The 12189-nt window shown below is 40.4% G+C and overlaps 1 protein-coding gene across 2 annotated transcripts in view; it reads right to left on the bottom strand.

The window, feature by feature from the left end:
* Positions 1 to 4550, bottom strand: part of LOC144679216 (cadherin-12-like) — a 245825-nt gene extending 241275 nt beyond the window's left edge. For both annotated transcript variants that reach the window (XM_078539654.1, XM_078539655.1), the window contains exon 1: positions 4259 to 4550. The gene's annotated coding sequence lies outside the window, so the exon portion shown is untranslated. The remainder of the gene's footprint in view (positions 1 to 4258) is intronic.
* Positions 4551 to 12189: the final 7639 nt, after the last annotated feature.

Here is a 12189-nt window from a genome sequence, read left to right as displayed (position 1 = left end):
CCTCATCCTCCCTATTAATTCCAAATTTTTATTGGATTCAAATTCCACCATCTGCCGTGGTGGGATTTGAACCCAGGTCCCCAGAGCATCACCCTGGGTCCCTGGATTACTAGTCCAGCGATAATACCACTATGCCATCACCTTCCCCTCCTTTTTAATTTTGAGCCTAATTTCTGACACTTTTTTAAGCAGGACTGCCTCCCTGTCCCTACCTATGTTGTTTGTTCAAATTTGGACCACAACAACTGGATTGGATTTACCCGCTCCCTATCTAAATTTCTACCCAGGCATCATGAGATATCCCTTATCTTGGCACTGGGTCATCAGCAGACCCTTCAGGATTCTCGTTCTCAGCTGCATAGGATGCTATCTATATTTATCCCTAATTATAGAATCCCCTATTATTACCACGTTCCTATTCTGCTCTTTTCCCTCAGACAGGCTTCTGAGCCATGGTGACTTGATCTGCATTGCGGTTGTCCTCCCTGCAGTCTTCTTCCTCCTTGTCCTCACAAGGATCAAGTATATCGTACCTTTGGACAGGACCAGTGTCTGTGGGACTTTCTTCTTAACCTCTCCTAAATCCCCACTACCCGACTCACTGTCAGTCACACCCTCTCTCTCCTAGACCTGTGATTTCCAGTGGGGTGTAATTATATTCGGGATAAAACTGTTCAGGAACTTATCCTCCTCCCTTGTGCGTCAGCGTCTCTCCAAATCTCACATCAGCTCAATGACTCTGAGCCAGAAAGATTCGACATGGAGACATTTCCCACAGTTGTGTTTGCTTGGAATAGTCTTGCTATCCACAAACTCCCATATTCTGCAAACCAGACACATCTCAGTAGGTATCAGTTTACACCCAACCCTACACTATGCATCTTCTAGCCCTTAAAGCCAATTTCCAATTCAGCTGGTAAATCTACCATTATTTCCATGAACCTTAGCCTCCCCAATAACCTGTACTGGAAGAACATTATCAAATGCCTTTTGAACATTCAAAATATATCATTGGCTCACCCTCAATCCACTCATTTAGTTCCCAACTGAAAAACATCTAGTGGTTTTCTGAGGCATTATCAGTTGCTTCTAAAGTGCCTTAATGTTGGTTACAGTGCATAATGTTCATTTCTCTTCACAGATGTTGACTGACCTGCAATGGATACCTAACAATTTCTTATTTTCAGAGTTCACAGCTTTTTTATTATTTTAATTTGTTCTTAAATTGTTGCTGAGTACTGCTTGTCTGCCCCCTGTACTCTATAGATAGGAATTCATTATCACCATATAATCCCCTCATGTATTTTCCTGTACAGCCAATAGATTGACTGGTCTATCATTTTCACATTAACAGCTCATTGAATATTGCATTTACTATTCTGTAGATTTTGTCCACCTTCATTGGCTTAAGATGAATTTACAAAATTACAGATTGGTCTGTTTTGATTTTTGATTTTTGATTTTTAGTGGGTTAGTGTCCTGTGAGAAAACCAACCACAAAACAAGTTCAAGATTTGGGCTGTGACTTTTTTCTGCAGGCTCTATTGTTCTGTTATAAAATGAGAGATACGGGGCAGTAAAGGTGAGAATGAAAGCAGAAAGCACAACATTCTGTCTCTTTATGTCTTTGTTATGTCCATAAGCTTCTTTTAAAAAAAAATGAAAACCAAGAACAGCCTTTCATAGGGGAAGAGTGCCATCCATTTTTGACAAGTTCACTGCTTTGATTAGAGACATTATATAAGACAGTACAAGACAAACTTTTACTTTTGGCTAGTTGGGAATAATGATTTGTATTGTAAAAAGAGAAAGAGAGAGAGTTTAATGATAAATCACTTACATTGTTTCCTTTGTCATAATGCAGTACTTGGCTGTCTCCCAGACATTATTAAAGTGAGAGTTTACTGTATTATAAATAATAAAAGGTACTTGGGAGTGAGTCAAAGGAGCTATCCTGTAAAGATTGAGCTGTTACCAATGGAATTTCTACATTATCAATTCATCTGTTAACATTGCTTCCTAATTTTTTTTTTATATAATGTAAGCTCAAAATAAGATCACAAAAGGTAATGGAGTGCTAGCTATTCCAAACCAGTGCCAACATCTCAGAAGAAGTAAGCCAGCTGTATTATTTCCTTCACAGTATTACCCTATTCATTTGGCACCAGACCATAAGTGGAATACATTTAGTAGATTCACTGGCACATCTGGCATTGCAGCTGGGTGACCACAGAGGCTGGTAGCACCAGCTTATTTCAGTAGCCTGTATATGTTATAATAAATATTTTTTGTGAGCTACAAGATCATCAAATGGAAGTCCTGTAGGTAAGGATCAATTCCTGTTCTTTGGCAAAAAAAAAAGGCTGTTTGATCTATAGATGTGCTGGCCTTTTCTTTAACTCTTCGCGGACCAAATTGGCATTCTACAACAAAATGACATGTCAGACATTCTCAATACTTTAATTATGTTAGAAAAAAAAATACAGGTAGGTTTATTTCAAGATTATTCCTCAGATTTGGTGGGTTTTGCCCATTCTACTGTAATATACATCAATAAAAGTCACAGGATATCATGTGGGATAAAACATCATGCAGCTGATTTGGGAAGTTGGTACAATGTGATGAAGGCTACTAACTGCTGTAATTCAATCTCCCTGTTCAGCAGCATTTATATATTAACTGTCTTTAGATCATCTGAACTCCTCAATTAAGTAACAGCCTTGTAGCTCCCTCCCTAACTGTTCGCTATTTCTCGCAACTTTTCTCGGCAGATATGCGCCAGCTGAGAACTCGTCGAAAAAATTCACCACAGAAAGAAAAAAAGTCAGACCTAAAACGAGACACGTTGAACAGGCCAGCAAATATCACCAAGGCAGAACATCACCTGAAGATTGATGAAGGAGAAAAGTTTTCCAAGAGTTTTTGATTTCCAAAACGTCACTAACAGGACAACATTACCAGCCAGTTGTGATATTATGTTGCAGTGCCATGCTCTTCTAACACCAGTTGGCAGAGAGTTTGCGACTGTAATGCAACGCAAAACCTTGGCAGATCAGCAGCAAATCCACCGATAATACATTCCTAACAATGACACGTAGGGAAATACTTGTTTAACAGTTTTCAAAGTGCTAACCCCAATTCAACAAGAAACAACAGCCATGCACTGTACTGACTAACCGCTGTGTTCAAAGAGCACTCAGGAACCAGCAGCTGCACAGGAGATAATAAATTGTTTGATTGGTCAACAGAAGAAACATAAATGTTTTATTTTTTCTACAGATCAAACCCTGCCCACCAGAGCAGAGAAAGATCAGCTCCCCTATACACCTCTACATAGTATCGGATTCACAAGGACAAAATAGCGATGGGCCATCACAGATCAAATGCAAAGCACCAGGGTAGGATACAACAAAGCAAATGTCAACTCAAACCTTTTTGTCTTAACAGTACTTCTGCAATGAACCTCTGAAATGCAGGCATCCAGATGAGAGGCACTTACCTTAATTGAAACTCTCTCTCGATAGAGCTATACACTCGAATACAATCAGCAGTGTTTATATCAGTCGAATCCCTTCAATATCGGGTCTGGTCTTCACATAAACTTCACTGTGTTTAAAGTAGAAAAACAGAAGCAAATTCCTTTGAGATCTCGGGGCGGATTGCATGCACCATGTTTCATTCAGATGTTTTCATGTACATTTAGCACTGTTCCGATGCGTTCCTGTCTATTCCCCTGAGCTGTGGGATGTTCATTGACCTGATTAATAAATTAAAAAACAATGTCCCCAGTGCAGAGAGCTTTTTGGTCATTGTGGATATTTCTGTGAAAAGGCTGGTCATTTGGGAATGCTGTCTGTTCCAGGCTGATGGCTTTGCAAATGTCGCAGCGGGTGTGCAGAGAAGATGTTTAGTTAAAGTGAGCACTAATCATAAAGGATTTGTCTTAATACATTGCACGCTCCTGATACACTGTGATATAACCAGAAATATTTTGGAGCCACTGGCTGTGATTATGGCTGTGTTCGATAATAACCTGCATCTCTCTTGGTTCTGAGATACACCGAAGAATTTATGTATTAATAAAGCCTTCAGTGCTGCTGCAAACGGACTTATTGCCTGCAATTCGTGGTCTTAAAAATTTACTGGAGGGCGGGACAATAGAAAATAGTGAAAGAGCAAAAGAGAATTAACAAAATGTTTCTGCCTTGCAGCTGTCATAATAACTGAACAGACAAATATAAAAAGTATATATACTTACAGACTGGAAAAGCACAGAAGATCCATTTCTCTGAACACTGGTGTTATACTATGCACACATTTCTTCAATGAAGATATTTAAAAGATAAATCAAGCTCAAATGTATTTGACCAAATCTGCTGCTACCTCCGCAATTGCCATTTAAGAGAGTTTACGAGCATTTTCTTATTTTGCTCTAACACATTCTGGACACACAGTTTTCCAGGAGTCAATTTAGATAACATGCTGGAATGACATCACAGGCAACTTTCGCACCCTCCTGTGAACATCACACTTCACCACCACCAGCTGCCAGTTTATCAAGAACCACAGCAGCTAAAATCTATGCGAAAATATACTTTTGCTTCTGTCAATCCTCCTTTTTATCAGCAGTGGTTCAACGAGGAGAAAGTTACTTCAGCTATTAGCGTGTTGCAGAGAAGCAACTGACAACAAGAGATGTATCTACAGCTCCCCGGCACAGATAAAAACATCCTCTGTGTATCATTAGGGTTATTATTGGATAGCAGGGAATGTTTTAAGATGCAAATCTTGTCTTGATTTTACATGATGGGTTTAAATTATTTGAGCTCAGCCCGGGAACCATGATATTATCAGAGCCCCCTCGATTAGATTACAAACCCAGAATTGCCCCCTACTGTCTATTAACTATGATGAATCATAGAATCCTACAGCACAGAAGCAGGCCATTTGGCCCATCATTCCTCTGCCAGTTCTTTGAAAAAGCTATCCATGATTCATATCACTTGTAAATGGTTGAATTTCCCACACCCTGAGTTGCTACAGAGTATCTTCTGCATTTATATGATATGATATTTTGAACTGTAATTAAGCTATGATTATTTCTTAAAATGTCACGCCGTTTTTGTTGAAAAATAAATGAAAGTGAAATTAGCACGCACAGGCAGTCCAAATCACTGCGCCAGATTATTTTTTCAATGAAGAATAACTAGTTTTGATGTTATTCTTTTGGTTCCACAACAATTGACAAAAGTGAACTGTTGGTAGTTTTAGCAGGTGTGAGATTATGGGCAGGATCTTTAGGTTGGGGGGTCGGGTTCACTCGCCGACACATAAAATGCCGCGGGATGATGTCGGGCAGAACTCCCAATGTCACCCTGCGTCATCTCCATTTTCAGGTTGGCGGGGGCGTAGCCAAATCAGCCGTGTACCAGCCGACCTGTCAATGGCCTACTGAGTCTATTTAAAAAGTCATTAACCTAATTAATGGACCTGCCCGTCCAACCTTAAGGTTGGTGGGCAGGCCGGGAGCCCCGGTGGGCTTCAGAAAAAGCATAAAACCTCATCCATGGGCGGGATGAGGTTTCATGTAGGTTTTTAAATATTTAATAAAGGTTTGAGTTAAATTGATGGGCATATCCCAACTCATGTGACAGTGTCACATGAGGGGACATGTCAGGGAATTTTTTTTAACATTTAAGTTAAAAGCTTTAATTCTGAGCCGATCTCCCTGATGCAGCACTTAGCCTCAGGGAGATCAGTGCAATCTTTCATGCGCATGTGCGAAAGAGTGCACTCCCGGCTGAGGGAATTCCACCCCCCCCACCCGCACAGGAAGCGCATAGCGCTTCCGGGCGGATGTAACGTTAGGCCCGCCCATGTAAAATGGCGGCACACCCGTGCCTGCCCACACTTCCTCCTGCACTTCCCCCCAGGCAGAGGGATAATCCTTCCCTGTGAGTTTGAATGACATTGCTTTGTCCTACATTTTAAGACCAGCATTAACCTGTTTATTTTAAATGAGTTAATGCCTCCAACAGGAGAAAGAGGAAAATCACATGAAGCTATTAAAGATTCGACTGTTCATATTAACAATACTGTCCAGAAAAATGATTTCAAGGAAAATATTTACATGGGATTCAGTTACATCCCAGCTTACGTCCATTATTTTCCCTGACTTAATTTTAAAGGTAAGTGACTTGTGTAAAAAGAATTACATCTTTCATTTTTAGACTTCTAACCACAAATTTAACATTTATGATGTTGTTAATTAAGTTAACATATATTGTTGTTTCAGTTATAGAAATATATCAAAGTTAAAATATGGAGCTAGTCACTTGACCCAACTAGTCGGTCACTATTTACCATCCATGCAAGAAATTGTTTCTACATTTACCAACCCTGTATTTTGAGACTGATAAGCCATTGAAACTCAGCACACATAAATGCTGTGCTGTTATCTGATATAGCCACTTCTGGTAGTCCATTGATGGTGAAACTTTGGAGTAGCTTGTCAATTGTGGCAGAAGATGTTGGTGACTTCATCTCATATATGCCCATCCATTTTTAGTGAGCATTAACAATAAGGAGAAACATTTTTCCCTTAAAAAATCCCACATAGTCAATATGTAATCACACCCATGGCCTTCCTGGCCACTCCCAAGGGTGTAACCGAACTGTTGGAGGTAACTTTTGCACTTGCTGACACTGCATATAACTTCTCACTAAGCTTTTGATTTCTCCATCCATTCCAGGCCACCATAGGTAGCTGTGTGCTATGGTTTTCATTCAGGAAGTACCTGGATGTGCACTATGTAGTTCAGTTAACAATGGCTTTAGTCCTTTTGGAGGAACAATCACTCGAGCTCCCCACAATAAGATACCATCCTGGCTGGTTATCTTATATCTTCTGTGAAAGTAGAGTTTCATTTCATCAGATTCTTGTTCTTGTGACCACTGTGGAGAACTTGTTCTCGTACTTTGGTTAAGACTGGGCCTCAACTTGTCCAGTCTCTGATCTATCTAGCACATACCAGTGGTGAATCTAAGAAGTTCAATAATAAAATGAATTCTTAAGAAACTGGAACATTCTCATCATTTTCTTTCAAAGGCAAATGACTAAGTGCATCATACACTGCCAGGATCAATACCCATCTACATATTCTTGCTGAGACTATGGGTGGTATAGCCTTGTCCTTGCTGAACAATCCAAGCAAAGGCTTGTGGTCCGAAATGAAAGTAAAGCGACGGCCGTGTACGCACTGGTGAAATTTCTTGACACCAAAGAGGATTGACAAGCCTTATTTTTCTATCTGTGAGTATCCTTTTTCCACAGTGTTGAGTGTTCTTGATACATATCCAATAGGCTGTTCTGAGCCATTGTCCATTCAATAGGAGAGCACTGCTCCTACTCCATAGGGAGATGCGTCACATGTCAAAACTAACTATTTTCTTTGGTCAAACTGTACTAGTTTGGAGGGTGAGTGCAATAGCTGTTTCACTTTTGTGAAGCTTCTTTCTGTGGTGTTTGCCAAGACCAATGTTTGGTTTTTCTTGAGTAGGTAATACAGGGGTGTCAGTTCTGCCGACAAATTAGTCAAGAATCATCCATAGTAATTGATCATCCCCAAGAATGGTTTGAGCGTGGAGGTGTTCTTTGATGCTGGTGCCTATCTAATGGCTCTCGCTTTTTCCTCCACTGGTTAGAAGCCATGTGCATCTGCCCTGTGACCCAAATAGACTACCTCTTTCGCTTGAAATGTGCACTTTTCTTTTTTTTAAACGCACTCCCATCTGTGAGAAATGTTCAAAACTTCTTCCAAGTTTGCCAAATGCTCCTTTTCAGTGAGTCCTGTCACCAGAACGTCATCTAAATAAACTACAACGTGAGGCAATCCCTGTAGTAAACTTTCCATTGTCCTCTGGAATATGGCACAAGCTGAGGATACACCAAAAGGTAAACGGGTATATTTATACAACCCTTTGTGTGTATTAATTGTGACAAACTTCTGGGAGGCCTTCTCTAACTCCAACTGTTGATAAGCATGACTCACGTCAAGCTTCGTGTAGGCGGTTTCACCTGCCAGTTTAGCATACAAGTCTTCAATTTTTGGGATAGGGTGTCTGTCCAACTTCGCCACTTTATTAACAGTTAATTTGTAGTCTCCACAAATTCGGATGCTTTGGTTGGGTCTGAGTACGGGGACTATTGATGCTGCCCTTTCTGAGAACTACGCAGGTTGTATAACATCCAGTTTCTATAATCTGTCCAATTCAGTGTCTACCTTTTCCTGCTTTGCATTAGGTACTGGTCTTGCATTCATAAGTTGGGAGTAGCGTCTGGATCCACATGAATTTTAGTTTGTAGCCCCTGGATCTTCTCGAGTTCACCTTGAAAAACTGAGGCATATTTTTGTAGCAGCTCGGGTAGCCACTGGCTCTCAGATGGAAGATCTCAGCCCAATCCAATTTAATTTCTTTCAGCCAGATTCGTCCAAGGAGGCTTGGCCCCTCACCTGCTACCACCATCAAGGGTAATTTTACTTATTGATTTTTGTACTGTACAGTAACCCTGCTCAAACCTTTGATTTTGATGTCTTCTCCCATGTAAGCTTTCAATTTGGCATCTGTTTCTTCCAAATTTAATTTTCATTTTCCGTGATTCAGGCATATGAAGGTATGCTCACCTATCACCATAGTGGAAGCTCTTGTCTCCACCTATATCCTCATAGGCCTCTCATTCACCCTCACTGTTGCATAGATTGGTTCTGTTCTTCCTACATTTAAACGATACAGCAAATAAGTATCTGAATCTGTTACTTCAGGCTCTTCTATGATATGGATCTCATGGGGTTTTTTCTTTTGATTGAAAGCCTGCCTGATTCTATCCTTGCAATATCGCATCAGGTGTCTGTTTCAATGACAGTAAAAATATTCAATTTTTTTTAAACTTTCACTCATTACAAGGTTGTCTGCTTCCACCTCTGTGACCATTATTCTGTGTTTTCGCTGCTAAGTCATTTCCTTTTATTTGTCTGCAAGCGGTGGCTGCTTCCCACTTCTCATCAGAGCTGTGCATTTTTGCACACTTTTTGGCTGGGGCTCCCCACCCAGCATGGAGGACGATGCTATTTTGTGCTTCCTGTATGGCTTTTGAGTTCCTCACTGCGCTTTCCATGGCCAGTGCTATTTCTAGTGCCTTCTGGAAATCCAAGTTTGTTTCGGAAAGTAATCTCTTCTGAATTGTATCTTCATTTATACCGCACACCAAGCGACATCTAAGCAGATTGTTTATAGATGTACCAAATTCGCAATATTCTGTTAACTGTTTCAGACTCGCCACATAACAAGCAACTGTCTCTCCTGGGGCTCTATTCCTTGAGTTAAATTTGAACCATTGCATCATTATTGAGGGCTTGGGCTGGGCTCTTCATCACATTCACTAAGTCATCAAAACTTCTCAAATCTGGGGCACTGTGTGCCATCAAACTTCGAATCAATCCATGGCTCTTATTCCCACGTGTGCACAAGAGGATTGCTCGCCTCTTCCCCTCCCCGCAATGCTGTTAGCTTGGAAAAAGAATGCAAGGTGTTTAACATAATGAGACCAATTGTCCACGGTTGGGTCAAAAGGACCAATTCTTCCAAATTGCAGCATGCTTCGAGGGGACTACTTCGACGGTTAGGATGGAAATTCTACTTACAATTACTGTGCAAGGTATGGCCAGAATTTGGTTTACTCGATTTACATCCTCACTTTCTCTTGCTTTTTTCTTGTCCTTCTTTGCTTTTTCCTCTTCGCCAGTTTGTTGGGTCCTGGTCACTAGTTTAGTTGAACTAATGGACCTGGGTTGCATGGTTGTTTCAGGATGGCCGCATTGATATAATAGACAGCAGGCAGTTCTTGTGTAGAACACATTCTATTTACTTACAAAGGAACTCAACAGTTACGCTTGTGCGCTTACAACTCAAACCCTGCCTCTACATTACAGACTCTAACTCTAGACTACTCACTACTGACTACTAAGGTAACCCATGCTATTCTGCTATTGGATACTAGGATCATGTGATCTTCCATTATAACATTCTTTTTAAAGGTATATTACACATCAGATTACCACAGTGGCTTTGGGAAGAGAATTCCGGAATGCAAGGTGTTGATAGTGGAGTTGAGGATGAGAACATTGCCATTAGTGAAGTGGTCTTGGGAGCCAGGGAAATGAGAGGAAGCTGTGTGATGAGTGAGTGGGGCATTGCATGAGCTAGGATGTGGCTAATGAAGATGAAACTTGTGCTTTGAATGTATGTCATATCACGTATGTTTGTATTAATCACATAATTAATGTGATTAATAATGAGCTTTGGGACAAGGAAGGCAATAGAGGTGTAAAGATACAGATAAGAATTTCAGCAGTGATAGTACTGAGGTATGGATACCAGCAATCTGAGTGATGGGTTGGATGTAAGTTTTGGGGCTGAGTTGATCGAATGTTTGACCAGAACACCAAAACTGTGCACAGTTGAGTTCCACCATAAGGGGATGGAACAAATGATGAAGGTGCATATTTTTAGCTGAGAACTCACATGACCACCTTGAACACCTCTTTGTCCATTTGTCTATGACATCTTTTGGCTATCTCCACCTATCACTGGCCCTCTATCCAGCTCTACCTGTCCCACCACCACCACCCCCCCCCTTAAATTTCACCTCTTTTCTATTTTTCCTTAGTTCTGTTGAAGAGTCATATGGACTCGAAACGTAAACTATGTTCCTCTCCGTAGATGCTGTCAGACCTGCTGAATTTTTCCAGGTATTTTTATTTTTGTTTTGGATTTCCGCAGTTTTTTGCTTTTAACTCGCCATGAGGGTTCTGGTGTTGCAATGAGTAACTGGAGGAAGTTCTGGGTCATCCACTTGATGCCAGAAAGGTAAATAGACTGCGCAGTGACTATAAAGGAACTGAGTAGTGTTTTTTGAATACGTTCGGAAGCACATCTCACATAGAATGTAGGTCGAGGATAGGAGGGGGCAATGTAAAACATCTTGATACATGCCAAGGGTGACCATGTGGTTATTAGAAGTTAAGCCATTGCAGGAAATCTGCACAGGAATTTAGACAGGAAGGGAACTTTTAAAAGGGCATTGCCTTGGAGACAGACCTCAAAGCAGAGGAAATGGAGGAAAGTAGATTTTCAAAATGCCACAGACGGGCTGAGTGGATAAGCATGGGTAACGTACAGTGTAGAAATACACAAAATGTCACTGGTAACTTTGACCAATGGAGCAGGATCTTCAGGAAACGAATAGCAACAATTGAAACTTTTTTTCCTAAAATTCCAGTGATGCTTCTAAACTTAAGTACTATGCAATCAGACAATAAAATAAAAATCAGCAGGAAATAACCAACTGTATAGAAGACTCTAATCGTTCCACATGCTAAAGCAGCGTTTTAATGATTTCATTGCATGGAGAATGAGCTTTGATTCTCAAATTGATGCCCAGAATCGGTTCATGACTGATTGGGCCATTCTTTCTTTGCAGAAGAATCAATTCAAAGAATGGACCACGCCTTAATAACACTCCCAGGGAAGGGTTACAGACTAAAATCCCAAACAATCTGATGCAGCTAGAAAATAACACAACAAATCCTACTCCTTAGAAAAGTAAACCTGGGCCCAGAATTTCCTCAGAGTGCAATCACTTCACTGTCGTAACTCAGCGTCTTTATCTCAATTTTTAATCAGACACAATTTATTTCTTAGTTCTTACTTTTCTATACGTGTTTGTTTTTAAAGTTGAAATAACCTAATCTGAAAATTCTCATACTCTCACTCCAAATACTGGAATTTGAGAGATGCTGTCAGCAGAACAGTTACCACAATATCGGGGTGCATTAAACAACTGTGGCTGACAGTGACAAATCTTAACGCTATATTTATTGATAGTAAGCAAAGCCAACCAACATTATGCTCTGCCAATTTATGATTACAATATTAGTGCCCCTGTCTGATGATTTTAAATCATTTCTGGCACCATGGTTATCAAGGCTCATTGTCATGCTTACTTCATCACTTGAAACCAGCGCTGATAATGACATACAAGCTGTGTGGGTAACAGATGTAGTTGACAATGTCAAGTTTTTTTTTAAGTACTTACTTCTAAACATTTGGACATGAAGCATCTATCTCTGA

Source organism: Cetorhinus maximus, chromosome 3, assembly GCF_964194155.1.
Source record: "Cetorhinus maximus chromosome 3, sCetMax3.hap1.1, whole genome shotgun sequence".
NCBI lineage: Eukaryota > Metazoa > Chordata > Chondrichthyes > Lamniformes > Cetorhinidae > Cetorhinus > Cetorhinus maximus.
Note: the sequence above shows the minus strand (reverse complement) of the source record. Positions and strands in the feature narration are given on the sequence as shown.